Source organism: Anabrus simplex, chromosome 10 (assembly GCF_040414725.1).
Source record: "Anabrus simplex isolate iqAnaSimp1 chromosome 10, ASM4041472v1, whole genome shotgun sequence".
Taxonomy (NCBI): domain Eukaryota; kingdom Metazoa; phylum Arthropoda; class Insecta; order Orthoptera; family Tettigoniidae; genus Anabrus; species Anabrus simplex.
Window position 1 is genome coordinate 117,227,788 of NC_090274.1, and position 27,600 is coordinate 117,255,387.

General features: G+C 39.2%; 1 long non-coding RNA gene across 1 annotated transcript in view; it reads left to right on the plus strand.

Annotated features, from left to right (window-relative positions):
• LOC136882031 (uncharacterized) overlaps positions 1 to 27,600 on the plus strand; it is a 49,812-nt gene that overhangs the window by 12,047 nt on the left and 10,165 nt on the right. The window contains exon 2 of the long non-coding RNA XR_010861068.2: positions 3,075 to 3,200. This is a non-coding gene — a long non-coding RNA (uncharacterized lncRNA). The remainder of the gene's footprint in view (positions 1 to 3,074; positions 3,201 to 27,600) is intronic.

A 27,600-nucleotide genomic window follows, 5' to 3' on the forward strand; every position in this document is an offset into this window, starting at 1 on the left:
GTGATCTAAGGCACCGATATATTTATTGAAATGTACAGTAGTAAATATAATGTTCTTCGAGAATAATTGGTTTCTCACAACAAAAATAAATGTTTACAAAACAAAATCAGTTGCTCTACACATCAAAAAAGTATTAGCACACCTATACACGAATGAAATTAAAGTCTCTGTAATTCACGTAACCCATGTCTAGTTGCCGGTGTGCATACCATTGGCACCGATGACAGTTTGTAGACGTCTTGGCACGGAAGGAACCATGTTGCGAGTTATCTCTCCTGAGATCTTTGACCATTCCTCCTACAACACCGTCTGAAATTCGCGCTTCCCTGCAGAACGACATTTTCAAACTTTTGTCTCCAAGTGATTCCAAAGATGCTCTATTGGGTTAAGATCAATGCTTTATGTGGAGTGAAAACTATTCTTGGTGCATTATAATTAACCACTCCCGCGTTCGCAGAACCGTATGTTTCGGGTCGTTGTCTTGTTGAAAGTAAAAGATGCCATCAAGACCCAGTTTCTGTGCACTGCTACATAAGTGACCTCGCAACACATCGGTACATTTATGATGATCCATGACATCTTCAATAATTGCCAAGTCACCAACACCGGAAGTTCCCATGCATCCCCAAACCACTAAGCTTTCTCCCCCATGTTTCACTGTAGGTATGGTATGTAGTGATTGGAGCTCTGTATTTGGTTTGCACCACACTTTTACATTTCCATCAGATCCAAACAAGTCAAACAAGGATTCATCAGAAAATATCACAGAATTTCAAAATTCAATCGATTTATTGACATAACTTTTGGTGAACTGGAAGTGTTTTCTTCGGTTAACTTCCAAAATAAATGGTTTCTTTCTAGGAGATCACCCATGAATATCAGCTGCATCAAAACATTCATAATAGTTTGAGGACGATCTGTTGTGTTGTATGTTGACTGGATGTCCACTACAATCAACCCTGCATTTTAAAGAACTCTTTTAGTGCAAGACGAACTATGCTTCGATGCTCCCTATATGTAAGAACTCTTGGATGTCCATATTTGCATTTATTGTCTGTTGTACCAGTCTCTTGGAACTTCTTGATGATTGCCCGCACTGTTGAATAAGTAACAGAAAGTTCTTTACCAATTTCACGGTAACTTTTACCCTGCAAATGCAAGAATACCACCTTGGTGCGGAATGGCATGGAATTCGCCTTCGGATTCATCGTGACAAGTGAATGACACATACACTGGCGTCAGGCAAGCGACAGAACTGTTTGTCTACTCTGATTGAACAAATTTGGTACACACGGCTCTGTCTGTAAAGCTCAGTAACAAACGACCAACAGTGTGCCAATCCTTTCTTGAGCAGGAGAAAACCCTAATTTAATAGATTACATGTGTTTATGTTATGTTTTGAAAATAGTTTAGTATACAAATTATTGTTTATTGAGTAAGTGTTAATGGTATACACATAATGTTCCTGGTATTTATGTGAAAAGGTGCCTGTGTCAATACTTTTTTGTCTGTGTACATGCTGTTAGAACAGAAATTCAGAACTCCTTCTGAATTGTCAGTTCTGAATTCATGCTGTTCTAACTACATTCAGAACCATTTCAGAGCCAATGCCAGCAGTGCGCGTTCAATACCAGGGACTGCATGTTGCATGCATGCACATTTGATTTGACCAGTAAATGGTGTGACTACATGCAGTACTTCCCACTGGAATAGTGAGGTCTTCCATCAACCATTGTTTAACGTTTTGTAACAATTTGTAGATGGCGTTGATATGGTTCACAAATGCACTTTACCAATTCCAACAAACCATTATTAACAATCGGTTGTGGAAGCATTGTGATTCATGTATGCTCATTAAAATAATTTTCAAGGATTTCATAGCCAGTTCGGAACTGTTTGTAGTAATGAAGTAGTTTATAGCCAGTTCAGAACTGTTCATTGTAACAAAGGAGTTCATAGCCGGTTCGAAAATATTTGTTGTAATGGACATACAGTATATATTGTAGCATAATCAGTAATGGTTGCAAATTTTTGGAAGTTGAGAATGAGTTCCTGGCTATCCATTATCAAATAATTTGTTTGATCAATAAGGAATCTAGCTAAACTGCTACTGAATTCAACATATTATATGCTAGCTCTTAAAGGGGCTACTAGCCCAGGTGAGTACTGTGTGTCGAGAGAGGAACTATGGCTATATCTGTGTAAGAAACTGGCTTATTAAAATACATAAGGCACAGGCCTTACCCACAATTGTCAATAATATCCAGGATATTTATGTAATTTGTAAGTGTTATGAATAAGACTGCGCTCACCACTTACCATCAGAAAGTTTCTGGATTGAAAACAAAACTGAATGTACTATATCAGAACATTCCTAAAAGTGACTTTCAAATTTTATATCGTATCTGAATCACTGCTGGACTCTAGTGTAAAGAGAGTGAGGTTTATATTGAGCAGTACAAAATGTACATGATCAGAGGAGCTAGTGGAAGGACAGGGCGCGGGGATTGTGTCTTCACAGTGCCTAAAAGCGGATCATTTGCCCCGCTAGTTGAGCATGAAATGAATAGTTTCGAAGGTTTGGTTGTAGAATTTCTTTTTTTTTTTTTTTTGTTACAAATGGCTTTATATTACACTGACACAGATAGGACTTATCGTAATGATGGGGTAGAAAAGGGCTAGGATTGCGAAGGAAGTCGCAGCCCTAGAGACAGTTTTCTGTGTTTTCCCATTTTCACACCAAAGAAATGCTGGTACTCTACCTCACTCAATTCGACAGTCATTTGCTTCCCACTCCTAGCCATAATGCCATAAGTACTGTCTGAGTCAGTGTGAGTCATTAGACTCCCAGTGTAGTGGGCAACATGTAAGTCACAGGCTTTTCACAAGTGGTGTGCAAATTAATCCCATTCTGTGGGTGTGGGATATTCTTTCAGTGAAAATGTTTATCCGTGAGGTTCAGTTTCCAGGTAAAACTGGAGGTCCTGTGGCTATGAGCACAATATCAATAATCAGCTAAAACTACAGACTTGACTACAAAGCAGCAATAATAGTGCTTGTTGCTCATGTTTCAGTGCAAGGTCTGTGGAAGTAATCTACATCCCAAAACCGTCTATACCTTTACGCTATTTAAAATGGACTTGGAAGTAAAGATCAAAGAGGAACCACTCAGCTTTGAGGAAACACCAAATACTTCATGCGTAAGTATCATTCCAGGTGACTTTATAGTGATTACAATTAAACCCTTACCAGTCGTCTGAGTTTGACTGGCTATATAACTCTACTTTTATCTGATGTTCAGGTGATATATGAGTATCTTCCTGTCTATTTTTTATTTTGCTAGTTGCTTTACGTCGCACCGACACAGATAGGTCTTATGGCAACGATGGGACAGGAAAGGGCTAAGAGAGGGAGGAAGCGGCCATGGCCTTAATTAAGGTACAGCCCCAGCATTTGCCTGGTGTGAAAATGGGAAACCACGGAAAACCATATTCAGGGCTGCCGACAGTGGGGTTCGAACCTACTATCTCCCGAATACTGGATACTGGCTGCACTTAAGTGACTGCAGCTATCGAGCTCCGTGTCTATTCTTAAGGCAATATATATTTCTATACTCATCTCAAATTGACTAAGTATATTTGTTATGATTACACAAATGCAGAATTTACAGGTATGCATCTTTTATTTTGTAACCAGTTTCCAGTGGTTACATGATACACAGTTAAGAAAAGGGGAAACAAAACAAATTACACAGCACCTTTAAAACCTTAGCACACCATAAAGCATCAGATGAACTGTGCCAATAGAAACAACATCAGGTTGGGCAACGTGACGACTATAATAAAGGAATGTGGAGCAGGTCTGGAAAACCCACCAGGGCCATTGGAATATGAAGGTTGCGGGTTTCCAGAAAAATCAACCATGATCCCTTGGTTCAAGGTATTATTTTCCAAAATAAACATTACAAAGAAAATTCCGAACAAACTTCATCTATCCAAACAATCCAGTTACACCATCTCCAAAATACAAATTAGATGTACTTTGCCAAGAGCTTTGCTATTAGGTCAAGAGGTTAACAAGAGATATCTTAACATAATGCGACTCCTACCATACAATTTTGAGGCTAAGAGGAAACACAAGATACAGATACCATATTAAATGAATTGAAACGTGCTTTGTAAGGCATCTGAGAAATTGGGTGAGTCTGGGTGAGTACGGCAAATTTCTATGTGAAAGTACAAGCGAACATTAGATGTAAAAGTTAAGGTGGAACTGAAACCAACAGTGCTTACACCAAGGTAGCCCATTTCAGGAGCAAGGATACGCCGACGTGCATCTGATCACTGGACTGGCGAGAGAACGAAAAGTCACGAAATCTCACCTCACTCTCTTAAAAAGGCAAAGCTGGCCCCGGTGTGATTAGCGAGTGACCTATCAGAGCACAGGAGCTTCCCTATGGCCACCCAGATCCACCAATCAAAACTCTTTATCAAGTCATGATATTTTCACAATATTCCAGAACAATGGCAGACACTAATTAAGAACATTCCGTCCTCCAGAATTAGCAAAGACATGCTTGTAGAATCGACAGGGGCCAACACACCCTGTTCCAAATGTCCGCATCACAAAATTTCCGGGACATTACAAGATATCACAGAAAAATAATAATTTACCCTCTAGTAGTTACTTAGGTAGATAAAGGGAATACAAATAAAATATTCTACTACAACATTTTACACCTTACAGTAAACATTCATTAAAAGAGATTCTCCACAAGTCTCATCCTTCCTCCCCACGAAAATCGAGCTATGCTCGACAATTACCAAAAGATTACTGGAAGGGGGGGTGGATGTTGATCACACGCGGAAACTGGCGCACCATAGCACAGATCTTTAGAACATAACGTAATGGCATTCACAAACTATTTTCATGTATATGGTGTGCTGATATTTCTCGGAAAGTTCGATGGTCACCTTACTGACAAACATGAATTTCTTCAAGGTGAACTTCCAGTAAAAAAACGAACTGTCACTACACGAAGAGTCCATTCAGTAACTTGCAGTATTTTAAGTGTTACATATGAACACAACATAAATGTCAAAATGTGATAAGCCTACTACAATGCAGAAATGCATTTCCAACATTCCAAAATTGCTTTGACCATTTTTACTCTGTCCACAGAAAAGATTGTACACTCATTCCTTCCACCAAATATCAGTAATCCAGAACCCATTCACTTTCTTGTAAGAAGGCATCCTTCTTAGCAAAATTTTGGAATAAGTAGATCTTGCATCAGTTTTGACACTAATCATAGGATCGGAGTTGCGCGACTAGACCACAGGTTATTGCTGATGGTGTGGCTGCCGCCACGGCCATTTGCAAACAGCCTCCATTCAAGTTCAGTCATAACCAGGTTGCTAGGTGAGTTGCAGTGCAGCCCAGCCGTATCTTGAACCAACTTGTATTGGGCAGAGGGGTGAGGCGCAGTATAACCAGACTGCCTCAATCGGGACACTTGGCCACTGGGTAGTGGTGCCGGATGGTAGCGCCCAAGTCATACACTGTACCTCTCAACTTGGTACGTTATGTTGCCGTCAGACGAAATCGGTCCTTGCAGCCACTGCATCATAAACCAACATGCAGCAGATAGAGGAATACTCCAGGCAAAGCTACCCTGCTGGACTAGATTATCTTGGAGACAAAACTGTTTTCAAAGGAGGGTTAGTGTTCTTTCTTTAATTTACTGACTAGCATAGAGTCACCCAACTGGTGGCTCAATGAATTTCATGGAGAGACCCCTCCCACACCAGGGACATTAGGGCACCTAGCCCCGGGCAAGCACTATCCATACATTTTAGAGAAGATTAAGGTGGGTGAAAGAAAATAGAACTACAGGAGTTTATCCGCAGCCCAAAATGTTAGGGGAATAAATTCCAATCATTGATCTTAAACTAAAACCAACCTAACTTATCATACAAACCCATTACACTAAGGGAGATAAATGCTTGAGGATACCTAATGTATTTAGACACAACAATTACAATTTTTATGACTCAGCTACTCAAATCACTTATGATTAGGGTATAGATATAACTAATAGTTGCTAGCCAGCATCTAAAATCTTACAAATACCTTACCAAAAATCTTACAAATATTTTACAACTAAATCTTCATGGTCACAAACAATGGAATAGACACCTCACTATGCAACTTAAGGTACCTTTACCTGAGAGAGCTGAACTCTGCTGATCCTCTTCCTTTCGGGATCACTCACCAATAATGACACCGGCGTAAGGAACTTTAAGATGGTGCAGGGACCTCGAAACCTGGAGGCCAACTTACAGATAACATGGTCTGCACCACTACTGACGGGCTGAATTTTAATAAATGCCTGGTCAGCCACAGACAGATTGTGCGTCCTTTGCCCGTGGTTCTAATTATGCTGAAATTTAGCGTAATAAACTTTTAAGATTTTTGCGCATGGTGCCAATTAGCTCGGATCTTTTCTGGGCTAGCGTCGTCAGGCAGAAGATCATTGATTGACCACAGATTTGACAGTGGAGAATTTGGTGTAAAGACCAACGTTAAGGAAGCAGGAGTTTGCTTGTGACTTTCATGGACGCAGTGTTAAAGGCAAACGACAACCAATTTAGTGATGAATCCCACTTAAAGTGGTCGGCGGAGTGATACGTGATGAGAACAGATCGAAGGTTACGATTCACTCTTTCAGCATAATTTGGCCTCGGGTAATACGTGGTAGTGGTTACATGAGCAATGGATAGATCAGAACAGAAATTCTGGAACTGGACAGAGGTTAAAGCTGTTGCATTACCACTCGTCAAAAATTGACAACGTCCAAATGATGCAAAGATCTTTTTCAAGAACGAGATGGTGGTGTTGGCATTAGCCATACAAGATGGGAAAAGCACGAGCCATCCTGACAGGTAGAAACTAATTTCAATATGATTTATGAATTTTAGACTTTAAAGTGTTTTAGGTTAGGTACGATCACCATTCACTTTTCTTTCGTCCGCAACCAATCACTTGGTCGGCTACCAATATGTAACTGGCTTCCAGTGGTTACAAGATACACAGTTAAAAAAAAGGTTTACACGGCACCATTAAAACCTCAGCACACCATAAAACATGAGATGAACTGCACCAATAGAAACAACATCAGGTTGGGCAATGTGACGACTGTAATAAAGGAATGTGGAGCAGGTCTGGAAAACCCACCAGGGCCATTGGAATACGAAGATTGTGGGTTTCCAGAGAAATCAACGGTGATCCCTTGGTGTTCAAGATATTATTTTCCAAAATAAACATTACAAAGAAAATTCCAAACAAACTTCATCTATCCAAAATTGTTCCCCTCATGGCATTCGTATTAACAGACGGGTAACTGCTAAATTGAACTATTTTTGAATGTTTACACTGAATAAGACAACAGAGGATTTTGAACCTCTAGTGATTTACTGCTCATTTATAATCATTCAATACTGGGGATTACTATTCCATTGCTGTGGAGTGCCATACGGGTTTGTGACATCATTCAAAACCTCTAAACATTTAAACTCTGATGTAATCATGCTGAAGATAATGATTGATCATTTAACTAAACAGTTTTACACTATGTAATTAGTGCATATCTAGGTTATGTTAGCTGGGTGGTCTGTAAACATGGCAGGGCACTACACCCATTAGGAGGTCTTAGGGATAGCACTCTAGTTGAACTAATATTTACTACAATTCTTTTATCACATTAACATCATGGCCTGGCTTATCGCTCTAATAAATTAAAAAAATTTCATATCCATTTTAGTGCATAGTATTCCCCACTTAGCCACTCATTCCTGATACCCAGCTGACAAAATTTGTGGGGAAACGAACACTGCACTACTTGGAGAAGAAGCTGATAGGACAGGATAAATTGACAAGGAAAGCTGCATCATTGTAGTCCATGGACTGATAAGCCATGCTTATTAGTAATGACTGTAATCTGTATTTATTAACTGTAACAACTGTGTATTTATATATTGATTAATTTGACAGCATTTTCTTATAATAATTATCCATTTCAGGTGTAATAATGATACCTAAATATATTTTAGCTTACGGGTCTTGCCTTTCTTTTTGTTGTTGTTTGAGTTCTTGTAACTGAAAAACTACTGGATGTGTTTGAACCCACATATACCTCTTGTCAATGGATAGTTTTTAGGTTCAGTATCATTTCAGCATCTATGAATTGACTGGGGATTTATGTGAAGCTGAAACAGGGATTTTACTCTCCCAAAAAATATACGTGACCGACCTTATTTGAAATCTTTTCAGAATACCGTACAGTCTTATCTCCGAATGCACATAGCCTGTGAGAAACTGTCTTTCTACCTGAGAGGAACTTCACATTTATTGTAAATCACTTAGATTGAATTAGTTTTTATATTCACATGAGACAGTAGACGTGCTGTCATAATACCACTTTGAGGAGTGATGAGTCAGACTGTTCATGAGAGTGAAAGCTACTGGGGCAGTCGTCAGCATCCTCCTTCACAGTTTCAGAACTCACTGATGTGGACTAGTAACCTCACCTGACAATGTTTTCAACCTCACAAATCTTCCAACTCTTTCCCATGATACACTTCCAGCACCTGTGTAAATGGCCAGTCGATCCAGTTCTTCCCATCAGCTGCAACCAGCACCACATCCCCCTCTCCAGTGTTTATAGACATCTTATTCTGTTCTGGATCAACTGACTTAGGTACTCTTCTCAAAATCTTGTTGCAACTGCAGTAGAAATCAAAAATCTCCTTGATAAGTTCACAGAATCCAGTTGAACTAAATCTGGTATTCCCATGCAGAATACTTGAAGGTGAATGTCGGTTGAGATCTTCAGGCTTCTCAGGCAAGTAGGTAAGAGGACGGCAATTAACGATGGCTTCACACTCACACAGTAGTATCGTCATCTCTTCGCAACACAGTGAAGCTCTCCCGAGGACATACCACAAATTTCTCTTTACTATCTGAATCAGACTTTGCCACCAACCACCGCACCAGCCTGCTGTGGGAGGGTTAATCCTCTACTGTATTTGCTGCATTGTGGACTCTCTTTCTGTATGGTTTTAGTCAACAGTTCAAAACAAATTATTGTACCAGTGAAATTTGTTCCATTGTTGTTGTACACACTTTTGGTCTTTCTTATGGAGTGATGAACCGTCGAAAACACAGTAAAATTCCATTCGTTATGAAATTCCTGACCAGTTCCAAGTACACTGCTCTATACACAGCAAATGTAAAGAGCGTAATTCGTCCCTTCCTTTTTACTTTATCACGAGTCCAGCACGGTCTACACCTGTCACCTCAAATACCACAGCATCTTTTATTCTGTTTTCAGATAGAGTTCCAGAATCGACATCCACCTTCTTAGCTTTGTACCGTTTTTCATCTCGCACATCTTGACAGCATGGTCTGGCTGTTCCTTCGTCCTTGTATAACCAAAAATCTTTCACGCAAGTGCAACAGTAACATGGGAGTGCCAACGTGTAATATTCCAACACCCACTGGCCTCTCTCTGAACCTGAACAGAACAGAGGGAATAAGTTCAATTAAGTTTGGACTTTTGTCATACAGTCCTTCAGTGACAACTCCCTCTTCCTTTAACTGGATACGTCGAATATGGACCTAATTCGCATCGTTGCACTGTCCTTAAATACACCCCGATGAGGTAGAATGTATCTTTTACCTCTAGTCCCTTTGTAATGTCTCTTTCAACAATACCATCTTTAGTCCATTCTTGCAGTGCACCATCATACTCATCAAATTAATTCTCATGAATAATTTTCTCACTCATAGAACACAGTCTTTTTTCTGCAACATTGCTGTGTCATATATTACTTGCAATCCCTATTGTTTCTCAACTCTGGCATCGCGGGAAATGATGTTTGTGAAATTATTCTTAAGGAATTGGGAAGGATGGTAGATATACTCCATTGTCATAAAGCCACAGGAATAAATGAAATTAGACCTGAAATGGTGAAGTATAGTGAGAAGGTAGGGTGGAAATGGCTTAATAAAATAAGATTATCATGGAGTGTTAGTATGGTACCTTCAGATTGGCTGAAAGCTATATTTCCACCTACCTATTTGCAAGCAAAGAGGAAGGATTGCAACAATTATCAAAGTATCTTAATCATCGGTATATCAGGCAAGCTGTTCACTGGCATCTTGGAAGGGAGGTGAGGTCAGTGGTTCAGAGGAAGTAGGATGAAAAGCGGTGTGGTTTCAGCCCATAAAGGGGCTGTCAGGATCGGATTTTCTGTATTCGCCAGAATTTTTAAAAATCTTTGTCGTTCGTAGTTTACATAGATCATCTGCTAAAACATATAAAGCGCCAGGAAGGGATTAAGTAAGGTGAAAATTTAGTAAGCAATCTGGCGTATGCTGACAACTTTATCTTAACGGCAGTTTTGGCCTAAAGCTTGCAGTCTACTGACTTGGAACCTGAAAAGAGGTACAATGAGTATGGTATGAAAATTAGCCCTTCTAAGACTAAATTGATGTCAGTAGGTAAGACATCCAAAATAAATGAATGACAGATTGGGGATACGAAGTTGGAACAAGTAGATAATTTCAAATATTTAGGATGTGTGCACTCCCAGGCTGGTAATATAGTAAGCAAACTTGAATCAAACTAATGCAGTCTGCTCACAGTTGCAATCAACATTATTCTGGAAGAATGAAGTCAACTCCTGGACGAATCTATCTTTACATAGGTTTTTTTTCACACCAACTTTGCTATACGGGAGTGAAACCTCGGTGTATGCAGGATAACGTATTCACAACTTAGAAGTAACATACCTGAAATTAGCAAGAATGATTGCTGATAAAAACAGGTTGGAACAATGGCAGGAGGGTACTTGTTATGAAGAAATAAAGGCTAAGTTAGGATTGAACTCAATGGATGGAGCTGTAGTCATGTAGCAAATCATGGTGGGGTCATGTGAGGTGAATGGAGCAGGATAGTTTACCTAGGAGAAGAATGATGGAGTCGGTCACGGAGGGAAAGAGGAACACAGGGAGACCAGGGCGATGATGATTAGACTCAGTTTCTAATGATTTAAAGATAAGAGATATAGAATTAGTTAGAAATAGAGGATTGTTGTGGTGATTAGTACATTCACAGAGGCTTGCAGACTGAACATCAAAAGGAGTAACAGTCAATAATGACTATGTATGTATTGTACCCATCCCGGGCATATCAGGCCATCAATTAAATAATTCGGCTTCACAAATAAATATATAAATGGAGTTCCTGGATGAGAAACTTCGGAAATCTCTTCCCAGGCTGAGAGTCTCATCCTCCTACTTCCATTGCGTCAACGGCTAAAGCTCAGGAGCATTCGGTTAATAGAATGTTCGTAAAAGAAAAATGGGCACTACATTAAATATAACGAAAGTAGGATTCTCTATAATGTAAGAGGAATACATTAATATTATTAAATGAGGAGTGTTTTGTTCCCAATATGTACTAAGAATTTTGTTAAACTGATAAAACCGCATGATAAAATACACGAGATAAAGCCATTTATTACACATCTATGTATATAAAATAAGAGTTTTGTCTGTACATTGCACAGATTTTGAAGCGAATGGTATTTCTGTATCGCTCATGTCCACAGTAACAAGGAAATGCACTTTTTACTTTTCCGTAATTTCTGTCTGTCTGTCTGTCTGTATGTATGTATGTATATACACGCATCACGAGAAAACGGCTGAAGCGAATTTAATGAAAATTGGTATGTTAAGTCGGGTTATGAACCGCTACAATCTAGGCTATAAATAATTTTATTCACGGTGAGTGAAATGGTAGTTTAGGGGAAGGCCTGAAATTTCATTCTCAAATATTTGTTATTAATGGTCGTATCTTAATGAAAATCGGTATGCAAAGTCGGGGTAATAAGTCGATATAATCTAGGCCATAAATGGTTGTATTCACGCTGAGCGAAATGGCAGTTTAGGGAAATGTCTAAAATTTAACTCTCAAATATTTATTTATTTATTTATTTATTTGTGTCTTTATTAAGTGGCGAAGTTAGGGCTCTTGGCCCTCTCTTACACTTAACCACATACAATTTTTTTATTTTTACAGTATTAATCTAAAGTAACATTGTAATCAATTACTGTTATTGAGATATGTATGTCAGATAAGGAATTGCAATAATACAATTAATTAAGGTTACTACTGATGAAAAATTATAGGATAAAGAGAGAGTGGATAATAACAAAAAAAATATCAACTTATAACCTAAAGAATATATCTACTACTAGCTTAAAGAAAAACTTATTCAAATATAAGGCTAAAATAAATTAACTAGTATGTTACTATCTGAGTGTACTGAAATCAATGTTACTTTGTAGTCTGTTTCTATGAACAGTCTATAGCCTTAAATGAGAGTAGTATGAACGTAAATGGGATAGCCTAAGAACTTAAATCTAGTACTTCTTTTTTGGTTTCATTCACACGTCATTCACTCTTACATTCATTCGAGTCATCTGGATGTATTCTGGAGGAATTTACGGTAGGCTGTTTTAAATGTCCTAGACGAGCAAGACTTCTTAATATCATCCGGGATCGTATTCCATAACCTCGTAGCGGAGACCAAAAATGAATGGCTGTAGGTATTCGTTCGATGCGGTGCTATTTCAAGTAGTGATCCGGAACGAGTGTTAATTTCGTGGAACGAAGAAAGAAGCCTAAAATTGGACGACAGGTAGGTGGGACTGTTTGAAGAAAGCAACTGATAGACAAGGGTCATTTGGTGCATTTTGCTACGGTCATTTAAACGTAGCCATACCAACTTTTTGTAGTATGGTGTTATATGAGCATCATGCCGGAGCTGGAAGGCATATCGAATGCAAGAGTTCTGTACACGTTGTAGCGTTGTTGCTTGTTCACAGGTTAGATCAGTCAATAAACTGTCACAGTAGTCAAAGATTGGAAATAGAAGTGTTTGTATGAGTTTTAATTTAAGGTCCAGTGGGAGAACATTTTTATGACGCTTCAGAGGATAAATAGATGCGTGTACTTTTCTGCACACATTGGTTATATGCTCATTCCAGGTCAGAGTCTCATTTAAGGTGACCCCGAGGTTTGTAACAATCTTGGAGTATGGCACTTCGGTATCATCAATGGTAATTGGAGGAGGATTGTGATTACTATTTAGAGCACATAGTAATTTTTTGTGTTCAATTATTATGCTTTGGGTCTTTCGTGGGTTGATGAGTAAGGCGTTGTTCCTGGCATACGTTGTGAGTCCTTGTAGGTCTGTATTCATATGCTGGATTGCTTCGCATATACTATCTACACTGGTATGATAATATACCTGTAGGTCATCAGCATACAGATGGTATTTACAGTGGACAAGTGGGGATGAAATATCATTGATATGCAGGCTGAATAATAAAGGTCCAAGCACAGATCCTTGAGGCACGCCAGACAATCTGATAGCCCATTTGGACGTAACATCTTTTACTGAGACACACTGACGACGATTTGTGAGGTAGGATATAAAGAAATTGAGTGCATTCCGGTCAACGCCAAGGAAGCGCAATTTTGAAAGGTGTAGTTGTATGTTGACTGTATCAAATGCACTGCTAATGTCAAGGAGCGTGAGTACCGTCACCTGTCGCTTATCCATAGCAAGCCTGATATGATTTGTTACCCGAAGGAGTGCTGTCGTCGAACTGTGGCCCTTCCTGAAGCCAGATTGCAACGGGTCTAGTAGTGAATGATTTGTGAGATATTCAGTTAGTTGCTCGTGAATAAGTCGTCCAAGGGCTTTCGCAAGCGGAGGGAGTATTGATATAGGGCGGTAGTCCGATGGATAATTTGATGCGGTGTTCTTTAATACTGGAATAACTAGAGCATCCTTCCAAATGTCTGGAAAAGTTCCTGAGTTTATACAGTAATTGAAGATATGAGTAATGATCGGTAATACTGCGCCGATGACATTTTTTATGAAGCCTATTGGAATATGATCTGCTCCTTTCGCTTGAGATTTAATGGAATTTAAGACTCGTTTTACTTCGTTTATATTGACAGTTCGCAATGAGAATGTTAGTTCAATATTCAAGTAATTGCCATCTTCGTGTAACGGGATTCCGGATCGGGGTCGAGTTTCTTTGATTTGATTACCAGTGAAATGAGAGTTAAGTATGTCCAACGATATTGTTGGTATATGAGGTTCTTTAATTTTTCCTATTCCTATTGAACGTAACTGATTCCACGCATTAACTGTATTCAGATTTTTGTTTGATTTCTGATATATTTAAATTTACTGTTTCTAATTAATTGTTTCGTTTTGTTCCGTAGACGACAGTATTGTTCAAAATCCGTTTGCTCTTTTGTTGCTCTGTACCGGCGAAACAAAGCATCTCGGCGGGCCATTGTTGCTTTTATCTCAGTGTTTAACCATGGAGCAGGAGAGCGAGAAACCCTTGCCTGCAGAACAGGAGCATGCTTGTCATAGAGTCCTAACAATAAGGAGTTAAATCGTTGTACTTTCAAATTCACGTCGTGCAATTGATGTATGTCGTCCCAAGGTAAATTATATGCGTCATATTGTAGTATAGTTAAGTCTATATTTTTCATGTCTCTGTAGTTTACATACTTAGCTTTACACTTCGGCACCCGCAGTGAGTAGCACAGATAGATAAGATCGTGTGTAGAGATACCAGGGACAGAGATTTGTCCGCGCTTGACAGCCTTATGGGGATTATTTGTCACTAAGTAATCAATTAGGGTGTGGGTTGAGCCGTTACGTGTATGTACATGGTTAGTTGCGTCTAACGGTAAGATGGTCATGTCCACTGACATGAATAGCCTGCGAATTCGGTTGAATTACTAGTCTGGGTCAGGAGATTTATGTTAAAATCACCGAGGATTATGATGTGTTCGTAGCCTGGTATAGTTTTAGTAGATCCGCTTCAAGTGCGTCTATATTACTTACCTGGGGTGGCTTATATACTACTACTATTAACAATTTCTGGTTGTTGACAATCGCCTCAAGGAACATATATTCAGTATGCGGAGTGACATTGGGGGAAGATTTACAGATTATTTTGCTCTTAATGTTGTCTCTACAGTACACTGAAACACCACCGCCTCGTTTACCTGCGCGGTCATTCCTGTATAAAATATACCTATCAATTTTCACAAGCACGGAACTGATACCGTTAGTCAACCAACTTTCACTCAGGCCGATTTAATGCATATTTGTATCAGTAATTATAGAACGGACTTCGTCAAAGTGACTTAAAAGTGATAAACAGTTAATGTGGCAACATTGGAGGGTTCTAGGAAACTGCGACAAGGCACGTTTCAATAGGATTCCTGTGGGCTCGGGTTCGGGTGGGGGAGCAATTCGTCATTGTGAAAGAGGGTTGTCATTGTCTTGGAATACGTCCGGGTCAATGGCATGCAGGAATTCCTAATCTGCTACAAGCACAGGCTCATTAGTCTTAGCCATTATCATGCATAACTAAAGAAATACTTACCGAGAATTTCCCAGGCACATTCGCTGACTCAATTCGCACACACTCAGACACACACACAAATATATACACATGAAAACTACTGAACATTTTAAGACTTAAACCTTAATTCACTGTTACACCTGCTGAGTTTAGAGTTCTGTTCAAGTCACCTACAGTACTAATATATTCTTTCCTTCCATTATTTAGTAACACTACTATGCGTCCTTCGACTGTCCATACCCGCTTATGCCCTAGGATATCCCTAGCTCTGTTTAGAATCTGTTTCCGGATACTCGTAAGCGATTCAGTTATTAGAAATTTAGATCCTTTGAGAAGTTTTTTAACTCTCCAAACCCGGTTACGATCTTGAAACCTAAGGAACTTCACGATGATCGGTCGTCTTCCCGTCACTACGGCTTCAGCTGTTGTATGTTTCCGCCCACCAAGCCTGTGGCAGCGGTCAATGTCTCCTAGTGAGATGTCCAGTTGTAGCTTATACCGGATGAAGTCCGTAAGATTTTTATACACGTCTTCATCAGGTTCCTCGGCAACTCCGTGCAGTAGGAGGCAGTTACGACGGCTATACTGAGCCAAATCGTCAATCATTTCTTCATGACGGGTTAGATTCTCGTCCATTGTCGATATCTTAGTCCTTAGTTCGGCAATTTCAATGGTCACTTGGTCCTTGAAGGTTTCAAAGTCGGCAGCCAGGCTCTGTATTTCTTGTCGTGGGTTGGTAGTAGTGTCGCCAGCACTGGTGGTCGCTGCTGCTAGGCGAGCTTGGAAGTCACTCAGTTGACTTTCAAAGACAGTTATTCCTTGATTGACTTCTTTTCGTGTCATGTTTTAGTGATATATTTCCACTAGAGCACTGTACAAATGTTTTCAGTGACAGAGTTCGTACCTAGATGCGGTTGTTCTTGCTGTTTTCGCAGGATATAACAGAGAGCACTTAACACTCACACTGCACCGGCCGCCATCTTCTTGTTTTATCTTACTACTGGTCGTATCTTAATGAAAAACGGTAGGCAAAGTCGGCAAATAAATCGCTACAATCTAGGTCATCAATAATTTTATTCACGCTGACTGAAATTGTAGTTTATGAGAAGGCTTAAAATGTTATTCTCAAATATTTGTTATTAGTGGTCGTATCGATAAATACTACATAACTAACATAACTTTACTTATGTAGTAAGTTGGTAGTAGTAACGTAGTAAGTTATTAAATTTCCGATCAATTATGTCTTATACATTGTTACCGCACCGCTTATAATCACAGAGATATTCATGAATTTGGATATTTGTTACTAAGTCCATATCAGCGCTGAGTCACGAGAAAATGGGTAAACAGAATTTTAAGAAAATCGGTGTGTAAGGTCTGAGAATAAGGAAGTACACTCTACGATATAAATAATTTTATAAGACGCCCTAATATTACAAAGCCGAAAGAAAATTAATGTGAAGGCCTACAGTATAGAAAGCTCATAAAATTAATCAACAATAACATTACATTGACCATTGTTTGTTGTGATGTGCTTTGTGTCTTCTTTTTCCACTCATCTCCGATAGATAGGGTTACTGCTGCGTACCGAGAATTTTATAAAATTTGCTTTACGTCGCACCGACACAGGTGGGTCTTATGGCGACGATGGGATAGGAAATGTCTAGGGGTGTGTAGTGCACCCATAAGCCGTTGCCTTAATTAATGTACAGCCCCAGTACTTACCTTGTGTGAAAATGGGAGACCACCGAATACCAACTTCAGGGCTGCCGGCAGTGGGGTTCGAATCCAGTCTCTCCCGGATGCAAGCTCACAAGTGCGTGGCTCTAACCACACGGCCAACTCGCCCGGTCGTACCGAGTGTAACAGCCTGCCTGAATATTGGCGGGAAGTAGCTGGGGAGTTAGATAACTTTCTTCTTTAGCATGCCATTCCTCTGGTTCATAAATTTTCTGATACTACCGGTACGTAACACACTGGTTCATCATAGCATTCGAGCTTTCAGTCCCTACTCTGAGGCACTGATTGGAATGGGCAGTATGCATATTTAACGGAATAATGGCAGAGGAGTGTTCACGGCAGTCTGCGACCTGGTCATTCCAGCTCTGGAACTTTAGACTGTTAGATCGGCACCGTAGTACTGTTCGTTGAAAGTGAGAACGTGTGCGGTTTGTCATTTGATCGAGTATTTTATAACATTGCTTCAATCGCTACATTCCTACTGACGTTTTTGCAATTACCTATGTTGAGTTCAGTTAGGAAAATAACTAAGTCAGTCTTTCCGAGAATCCCGTAGCGAAGCACGGCTACATCAGCTAGTAAAAAAATAAAATAATAACGAAGAAATCATTTGTATGCAGTATGCCTCACAGTCTTTGTTAGTTCATACATTGTTTTGGCTATCGATTGGCATACTTTGAATAACCTTATTAGCGCGCACTAATACTGTATACACTTTACACTAACGTAAGTGTTACTTATCTCTGAGCAGTGATAGTCGATGCTATCTATTATTTGAATGGATTGGTTATAAGGTCAAGATGACCTTATCTCATCAAGTCATACTATTAGTTGGCTGTCATGGTTATGGAATTTAGGCAGATCAATCAGTACACTTTATCACCCATGAGATCATATCGTCGCATATCGAACACATGGTCTATTTGACCATATCAATTCCCGATTATACTGAACACATACACGTATTCTGGGTTTACCTGACCCTGTTATATTCGAAGCGGATCAACACAACGAGGGGTTCCTACTCACCACCATAAACACTTAAGAACAGCAGAAATACATAAATACAGTACACAGAGAAATATTAAACACATTAGCAAACAATACATCTTGTAAATATGGCCTAGTCAAGCCTTATGGTGTCAGGTTAAATCCATCGTTCTGACGCTGGCACGAACCCACGTTCCCCAGCTTCCAAGGTGCAAAAATCTGAAACTCCTCTCACGAGCTAATTCAATAAATGAAAATGGGGAGGAATACGTCCTTCACAGAATCATACAATTATCAACGCTAGTCGTAATATTTTATTAGCATGGGATTGTCAATGCCGCAGCGAGTGAAAGGAAACTTGGTGAAAGTTCTGAAGATTCTTAGGACCGACTAGGTCCGTACACGGACCGGTCAAATCCATTACATCATAAATCTGTCTCTCTTGTTGTGGTCAATGCTCTGCGTTGCGGCCACAAAGATACTTTATATTTTCTTTCTTTCTTCTCATTTTTGCTCGTTTCCAAGTACACATTTATTTAAGGGCTGCCAATTCTTATCTCTTATTATTCCGGCCATATATAGCCTAATTCAATACGTCGCGATAACCAACATTATTCTAATTCTTTGCCATTCTGTCATCTCAAACATTTCACAAGTCTCATCTTCCGCATTGTCACGCTACTGCATCTCAAATCCACCTTATTAAATTACGTAGACGACTCTATTCCCACAAGTAATTGAACTAATTCCATCTCACTCGCATATCTATATAATTCACAAGTTGCACCTCGGGCTTGAACATCTTCAGTGATCATATTTTTAATTATTATTATGGGATTTATAAAATACATGCATTACCATGTGAAGCGAATACATAATCTGTATGTTTAGTCATCAGTCCGAAGGCTGGTTGGATTCCCAACACCTCCGCCATCAGCTGTCATAGATGGCCTAGGCATCACTGAAGAAGCGTACTAGGGAAATGAGGAGTGAGGTATTTTTCTGTTGCCTTCCTCACCGAGCCAGAAGTTGGTATTACATATCAGTCTGCCAAGCCCACTGAAATGCCTGAACCCACCGACCCTATGAGCTACATTTTCACACCATTCATAGCAGGGACTCGCAGCATAAGGAATGGCATTACTAGCATCACTCATACCTCAGTCACTTTCATTTTGTCAAAGCCAAGGATAAAGCTGAGATATATCAATTAAAGTAACAAAATTGCTCCAGCCCATACCAGAAGACATACTGCACTGTAAACACTAGGTCCTGCCAGCAAAGGCAAATACATAATACATATTCAGATTATTATGAAGATCCATAGCGGTTAGTAACATTAAGAAAAAATTATAAATTTAGCTGAAGTGCCATTCTCCCTTAAAACATATGCTTCACACACACTAAATTTCATGGTATCTTATGTACTAATTCATGCAAATAAGCCCGCTGAAATATTAGTGATTATCCTTAAATCACAGAAGAAAATCCTAATTAAATTAATAAAATAATCTTTCTCAGTCACACACATATAGTGTTCCCTACATTTAATATTATTAATTACATAAAATAAACAAGTCTTTTAATATACAACTATGTCGATATGTACGTGCAATTCTCATGCTTTAGTATATTTAAGAAAATGTACTTATCGATACTGCATGTGGTTTTAGACCTTCATGACGACAGCTTCACTCTTAAATAGTCCTTGCAGTATTCGGGAGATAGTAGGTTCGAACCCCACTGTCGTTAGACCTGAAAATGGTTTTCCGTGGTTTCCCATTTTCACACCAGGCAAATGCTGGGGCTGTACCTTAATTAAGGCCACGGCCGCTTCCCTCCCACTCCTAGCCCTTCCCTGTCCCATCGTCGCCGTAAGACCTATCTGTGTCGGTGCGACGTAAAACAACTAGCAAAAAAATACCCCTTGGTTCCTTTCCCTTTTGGTACCGTCCATGTCTTGAATTGTGGTCTTTCACTGTTGGAATCTCTAGATGTTCCCTGAAGAGATGAACCCTGTCACTAGGCGCGACTCTCGTTGATTCCAATCCTGGGTTCGACGATCACTCATGAACATAGAGGCAAAATTGGGAAATTGGTTTATGAACACTCTTTAGGTATTTTCAAAGAACCTACTGGTGATTAGAACCACTTATTAATTCTAATGGACTAATCCGAATCGCCGTAAGTTTGTATAAATCACTATTCATTTTCCCTTTTATTACACTGCCTGACTAATTGTTACCACGAGTGACCAAGTAGTATGCAACGTTTTCCTAACACGAACACCGTTCTTTTAATTTACTGAGCGTCACTCACTGTTTAAATGCCTTAAAATTGGCCACTATTAATTACTGAACGTAATCGACTGTCTCACTAATTCTATGCAACCTGGTGCGTTTGCCTGTTCTTTCAAAATTGCATCATAAGCCATCATTGAAGTCACACATATTAAAGGTATAAATGTTGAAATAACACCTCTATTAATCACTGCTGTACTTTATCTCGTGCCACTCGGCTTGTTTCGTGATATTTACACCGCACTTATATGTTTTTCTTCGACACAGCACTTCACACACTGTAATCCATTTTTGCATAGTTCATCACCGACACGTATGTACTACAACTGCACAAATTACAATGGGTTCCTGCATCTAGGTCCAGGTTCCATTTATAGTATTTTGGCCGAGTGGTCGGAGAGGTGGTAAACCAAGCCCCTAGTCGAAATTCGGCTCTGCTAAACGTAATCTTTCAGCGACGTGAGAGTAATCAAATTATAGCTCTTGACCCCTGTTTCATACTGATCTCGTTTTATGTCTATCCGATCAGCGGTTCTTTCACAATCTCGAAAGCGTCCTTTTATAAATTCACGCGTATTGGTTTCTCTCGTAACAACACCCACCATTTTCATCACGTTGCCAAATCGTAGCACTCAGCTTCAGTCTGCGCACTGCTATATGACGTGCGTCATTACCGATCCACTATTAAAGTATTCCGTTTATGTGCAACAACAAGTTGCATAAAATGCGCCTGTTCGAATGAGTCCTGACTAATAAATTTCCATAGGTTATATCAAAAAAAGTATTCTTCTTCTCCTTATTAGTTAGATATGGTGAATTGGCACCAATGAATGCAGTGTTGAATTAGTAAGGAATTTTATTTCTAGGGTTAACACACCTTAATTTACCCCACTATCTGACAAAATACACTTTTACGCGTAGCGTCATCTCTTCTTCTTTCTCGCTCCGAGTGAGAGCACGATTTCAAGGTTCCACGGTAATACGCTATCCTTTTCTCGATACAGCACAGAGGGCTGCTCCCTTCGAGCTTGCGTATCGCAACTCGTGTCCTGGTTTGGGGCGTGAATTGCTAACTACGACACTATATGTCTCAGAATGTTGCGGAAAACGGCGTATACGGTTGACAAAACCTGCTAACATGCCTATGGCATGGTGATGAACGGTTACGGTATGTATCTATCCTATTAGCGCAGTGTACGTGTTTGCCACTATTTGCAGCATGGTCTGAAGTTACCCGGAAGATTCCTCTGTTCTTTATGCAGTACAAAATACTAAATGCATTCTTGCATACAATCATCAGTTTATTGCCTTATTACATGATATACTAAAATGCTATCTGATTTGAGTGTTGGTTCACTTTTAGTTCACCTCCTTAATGGTAATTTTTGATCAGTCAGACCAATTAAGGAAGAGTCTTGCTATTAGAATAAGAATGAAACAAAATTTACGAGGAATGGTCTTTCCCATCTCAATTTAGCCATTCAGAATCTTGATGATAATAATAATAATAATAATAATAATAATAACAATAATAATTTGTGGCACACCAACAACCGCAGAGAGGGCAAACAAACAACAGGTGGCACAACACTGCAGCCCGATTCCACGATTGCCAGCGCAACCACCAAAGAGATAAGAGGCTCTTCCCAGCGTGATCACGCCAGCTAATTAGAGAAGGGCCTCGATAGAACACAAACACAGGAAATGGGAAGCGATGGGAATACGGGCGAAGCCAATAGGTTAACAACCATAACAGAGGGTGGAAGGAATATGAGGTAGAGCAATTCATAATAATGACACACTCAGTCACACTTAAAAAGACCAAAATATAATTTGATTTAAAAGAATAATAAGGGTGGGTGGTGCAATTTAAAATATAAGAAAATAAAAACAAAACATTATCCTTTAAGAAAAGAGAAAACTGATGACAAGGCTCGTATACAGAAAAACCACCAATCGTAGTCACCGTACCAGTAGTTACAACTAATTTTTTTTAAAGAAATTTAACAATATTTCCCAGACACAATTAACTTCAGTAGATTGAAAAGCTTCATTACAATTAGCTAGTTTGTGACAGTTTACTTGTTTATTATAAGTTACTTGTTCGAGCTCGAACCCATCTTTCCTTAAGGGAAGTCATAAATAACGTAGGTGCACCAGTTGTGGGAACGCGCGTTCCAATAAAATTTCCCAAAATGATAACTTATTACATTTTTGAAATTCCTCAGTGAACACGGAAGCGTTTCAAATTAAAACCATCAACCGCGTCCCCTAACACACTAACAATGTCCTCAAGAAACATTAAGGAAAGCAAAGAATTAAAATTAGTAAAGAGCCGACATCAAAAGAAAAAGAAAAAATTACGGAAGGACATCAATAATAATAATAATAATAATAATAATAATAATAAGGTAGCACAATAATGTAGAAACAATTAAAACTCAATCTTGTGACCAGTTCATCACATCACCAACACAGGTACGCCATGCAACAACGAACGTCTGCACTTCACGGGTATTGTTAAAACACACACACCGCTACAATGCCAGCTTATCACACCGTTATCAGAAAAACAAATGAATGCATACCAACAACAATGGAATAGAAATGGAGTGAAGCTCCAGATCAATAATATTAATCGAAATTCAGGGAAAAGGTGATTTCTCAAATAATAATAATATTATTAATAATAATAATAATAATAATAATAATAACAATAATAATAAAAAATAATTTTGAAAGGGAATATTAAATTAAATTCACTTCGATCCAAAGCACTCTTCAGTATTCATTAGGGTTTAAAATAATATTAAATATTCAGTCGCCTTTATGAGGCTAATGATACAAGATACTACACACACCTTCACTTGTCACAGTATAAAGAGCAGATCATTTTAAACCACACTGTTCCGGGTACGCATAAGTATGTGCATCAATAAAAATTATTTACTTGTTTAAGTATAACATAATTGGTAGGGCATATTTAGATTAGCGGAATTCAATAATGGGAGATGCGACCGAGAATCACAAATAAGATCAAGATAACTCAACCTAACGGTCACAAGATCGATATTACAATAATAGTATGAACATTAGCAATTTCCGTATACTTTAGAAGGAAGAAAATATAATGAATCTACCTAAAATCTCAAATTAACAAATATAAATTTGCGAGAGTGTCCGGCAGCTAATATTTTTACCAAGTAGTTTCAAAAACATTGCATTTATTACGGCCTGGAACCCATCCTTATCACATCACGAAGATGTGGCACAATATAATATTAACCCAAGCAGATTTGAGAGAAGAAACCCACAAGACTGCTTACGAAACAAGCACATTGCTCACGACTAGATTTTATGAGTTCTTCACTGAAATGAGTTATTATTATTATTATTAGTGCCACATATAAAAATCAGCGTATCAAATGGGTTTCACACGGGAATCTTCTCAGAACATAATTTGGCGAATACACATTGCTCTCCTGCAAGTAATATATCGAGGTTGTGATTCACAAGAAGTCTCCCAAATAAATTATTATTAATTCAAAACATGGATGAAGGTAGCCATGTTGGCGTCTTACACACTGCAGAATAATTCCCTGAAGATGACATGGAAGGTCTGTTGGGGTAAATATGATGCCAGACAATCACTTACCGGATTGTTGAAGACATTTTTTAAGTACTCACTTATACAGTTTTCTTCAAAATATTCCCAAGAAACATATTATAATCAGCTGCATGCACTCGTAGTCGTGAATAAAGTTGCATTCCACACTTACAAGTTAAAATTACACCACCACATATAAATGTCAACACAGGCCTACGCCTTCCTTCACAATCACCTTACGGTGGTTTCACATCATTCTTGCCTGCCATAGCGACTGGCAGCAAGCCAAGCGACATGACGCCTGCACTAGCCAAGCGCTGGAACAGAAGTGCTCGTTTGGAATAATGGCCGCTAGGGCGCGCCATGCAGAACAGTTGACTATCGAGCAGTGGAGCTACCCAATAACAAACTCATAGACAACCACGTTCAAATAAAAGTCCAATGGCGAAGCAATTGTCCAGTTATATTACAATTTGCACCTATAAGAATCCCAACCGTACAACAATTAGTTATCGCAGAGTTCCCTATTTTTGGGCAAAATTAAACAATAGTTTCCATTCCACTTCTTCTTATGAATTCCACATGATCAAATTTCTGGTGTAGCGGTGATTTCACATAGTCCTTAAATTATACCGCTACAAATTGTGGCCTGTTGCAGATTTTCTGAACTGACACCTATAGAAAAACATGAATGTCTAAGCACCCCCTGCGGGTGGGGGACGCACATGTAGAATACAGCCGCGGTATCCCCTGCCTGTCGTAAGAGGCTTCTACAAGGGGCGACCAAGGGATGATTAGATTAGAACCATGGAACTACTCTTGATTCGTACCATCATGCGGGGAACACCATGGGTTGCATGTACTTGCGAGTAGTATCACTAAATTGGTACGAAATAGGTTTGTGATTAGTTGCAGTAAAAAGCCTGGCCTGGTGGATTCCAGTACCCGTGCGTTGTACCCATGTGGGCAACACCGCGGGCCTGGGCGTAGGAATCTATTGGATCCTCATATTCAATACAAGATATGAATTGCTTTAGTGCAGTGTCCATGTTTTCTTCCATTGTCAGCATGGCCTGAAGTTATCAGTGAAGTTACCCGGAAGTTTGTGTTGATTAGGAGGATGTAATTAAGTCTTGTAGGTGTATAATTCGGTACTGCCAGTACGGATATGAAGCTGATATTATGTAACACTGCAAAAGATGCAAATACTGCACATATTTAATTGATTTAGAGGTATATTTTACATACTATTTAAAAGATGATATATGATGGTTCAACCTTCCAATTCTATTAAAATAAGAAATGTAATTTTTACATTCCTGCTTAGTTGTAATTGGTACCAGTTTTGACTATCATTCTTGGTCATCATCAGCCGATCACAAATAAGTATAAAAGACAATGCACAGATGAACAAAATGTGAAGTTTAAAAAATTCCATCAGATGCTGTCTAAGAAGCACCATAACACTTTAGGGAGCACAGTGTGTTGGAAATTCAATGGTATGAAGAAGTCTAAGATCAAATATGTATTTTTAGTTGTAGTTCATTAAGCAAAGTGCTGATCCACACATATGTCTTGCTAGTCTTCAAAAACTTGCTCCGTACTACATTTACATATTTGATCTGCGACTTTTTCATGATTTTGGAACTATCGACACGCAGTGCTTATATCTAAAATTATATAGTGCTTCACGTACTACTCTCCGCTGTAAAACCTGAACTGCCATCAATAGATGTTGCCCAGTGACAAAGATTTTGGAGATGTGGTGTTGTAAAAATTTCCTGAGGTACCGGTAACAATCGGGATGCTGGGGATATCGATGCATGGTTGGGTTGGCCTGAAGCCTGATAAGGTCTTGGATCACCTCTTGGAAATAGCCACCCCGAACATGAATCATTATGTTTCTCATGAAGACCTTCAATGATTTATTGCTGATGGAAGACTTTCCTCCTGTTCCCCTTTGTTTGCTTTGCTATTATTTCAGCCGTTTTATTTTCCTGGTAGCCTGCACCAATTGCTGCTTTAATTTCTTAGGGATGGGGCATAAGCTGTAGTTTAGGTCACAGGTTTGGTGATTTAAAGAATAAAATTTTAAAACAGCATCACCCAGATCACTGTGATTTTAAAGTGCATGATAAATAGGAGCAGCAAATGTTTACGGAAAGAAAATTTAAAACTATTTAATAGTCCCCACTTTATATACTTTAATTTTAACAAGTTGCATCTCGTGGGTTTTCTTGGTTATGTTTTATTGGCAGTGAGCACTCTATTTTCTTTGTTTGCAAATGTGAGGGTAAATAAAATGCTTAGAACCATGTCATGTTTGGCAGAAATAGCCACTGGTCATTTGATACATGTACTTTACTTGGAAGTGCGCGGCGCATAAATGACTGTATTGGGTGGGATACAATTTGTCTCTTTGCATCCTCACAACCCATTGTTGAGTTAATTCCTTGGTCTTTAGAAAGTAAACCAGAAACATGATCAAATGAATAATAACTCTGCCTCGCAGTACTTCCTCTGTTTAAACATTAAAATGGTTTGATATCAAACAGGATTTGCAAAAGCAATGTCAGTAATAATTCAGTAACACTTACTTAAAACAAAATGTATCTTGGGATTAACTACACTGATTAGTGCAGCCATGTGCCAGACATAGAGCTGGCATTCTCAAGACAACAATCTGACCTTTTGCTTCTCAATACGTATGAAGTCCTGTCACAATGCACAATATATCTATATTGAGCAAGTGGCCATGCGGTTAGGGTCATACAGCTGTTAGCGTGTATTCGGGAAATAGTGGTTCGAACCTACTGTTGGCAGCCCTAAGGATGGTTTTCTGTGGTTCCTGTTTTCATGCCAGGCAAATGCTGGGGCTGTATCTTAATTAAGGCCTCAGTTACTTCCTTTCCACTCCTAGCCTTTTCCTATCCCATCATCACCAAAGATCTATCTGTATCGGTGCAGCGTAAAGCAAATTGCATTATCCCTGTCAGCTGACCATACGTACTCGTGCCTTCATTGTAGGTTATGGTTCATGTTGTTTTGGGCTTATGGCTTCCATATGAGGTCGCCTGCCCTAATCCATCTCTGGTTAGATACTGTGTGCTCAATGCCTGTTGTCTTCTGGATTTGCCCAGGACAAGTTTGTCACTTGTATTTTGGGTCTCAGTCTCATCCTTGGCTCTTACGATATAAAAGTGACTGAGACATGAGCAGTATGGGTGACACCACTCCTATTATGGCCTTATCCTATAGGAAAAGGTGTGAAATAGCTGGTCTGTGTGTACAGTTCAGTGAACATGAGAGACTCGTATGTAACAGCACTGTCTGCCTGGAAGAGGAAAGCAATGGAAAACTACCTTACTCTTCATTTCCTTAGTTTGCGTCCTCAGTGACACCTAGCTATCTATGGCAGCTGATCCTAGAGCT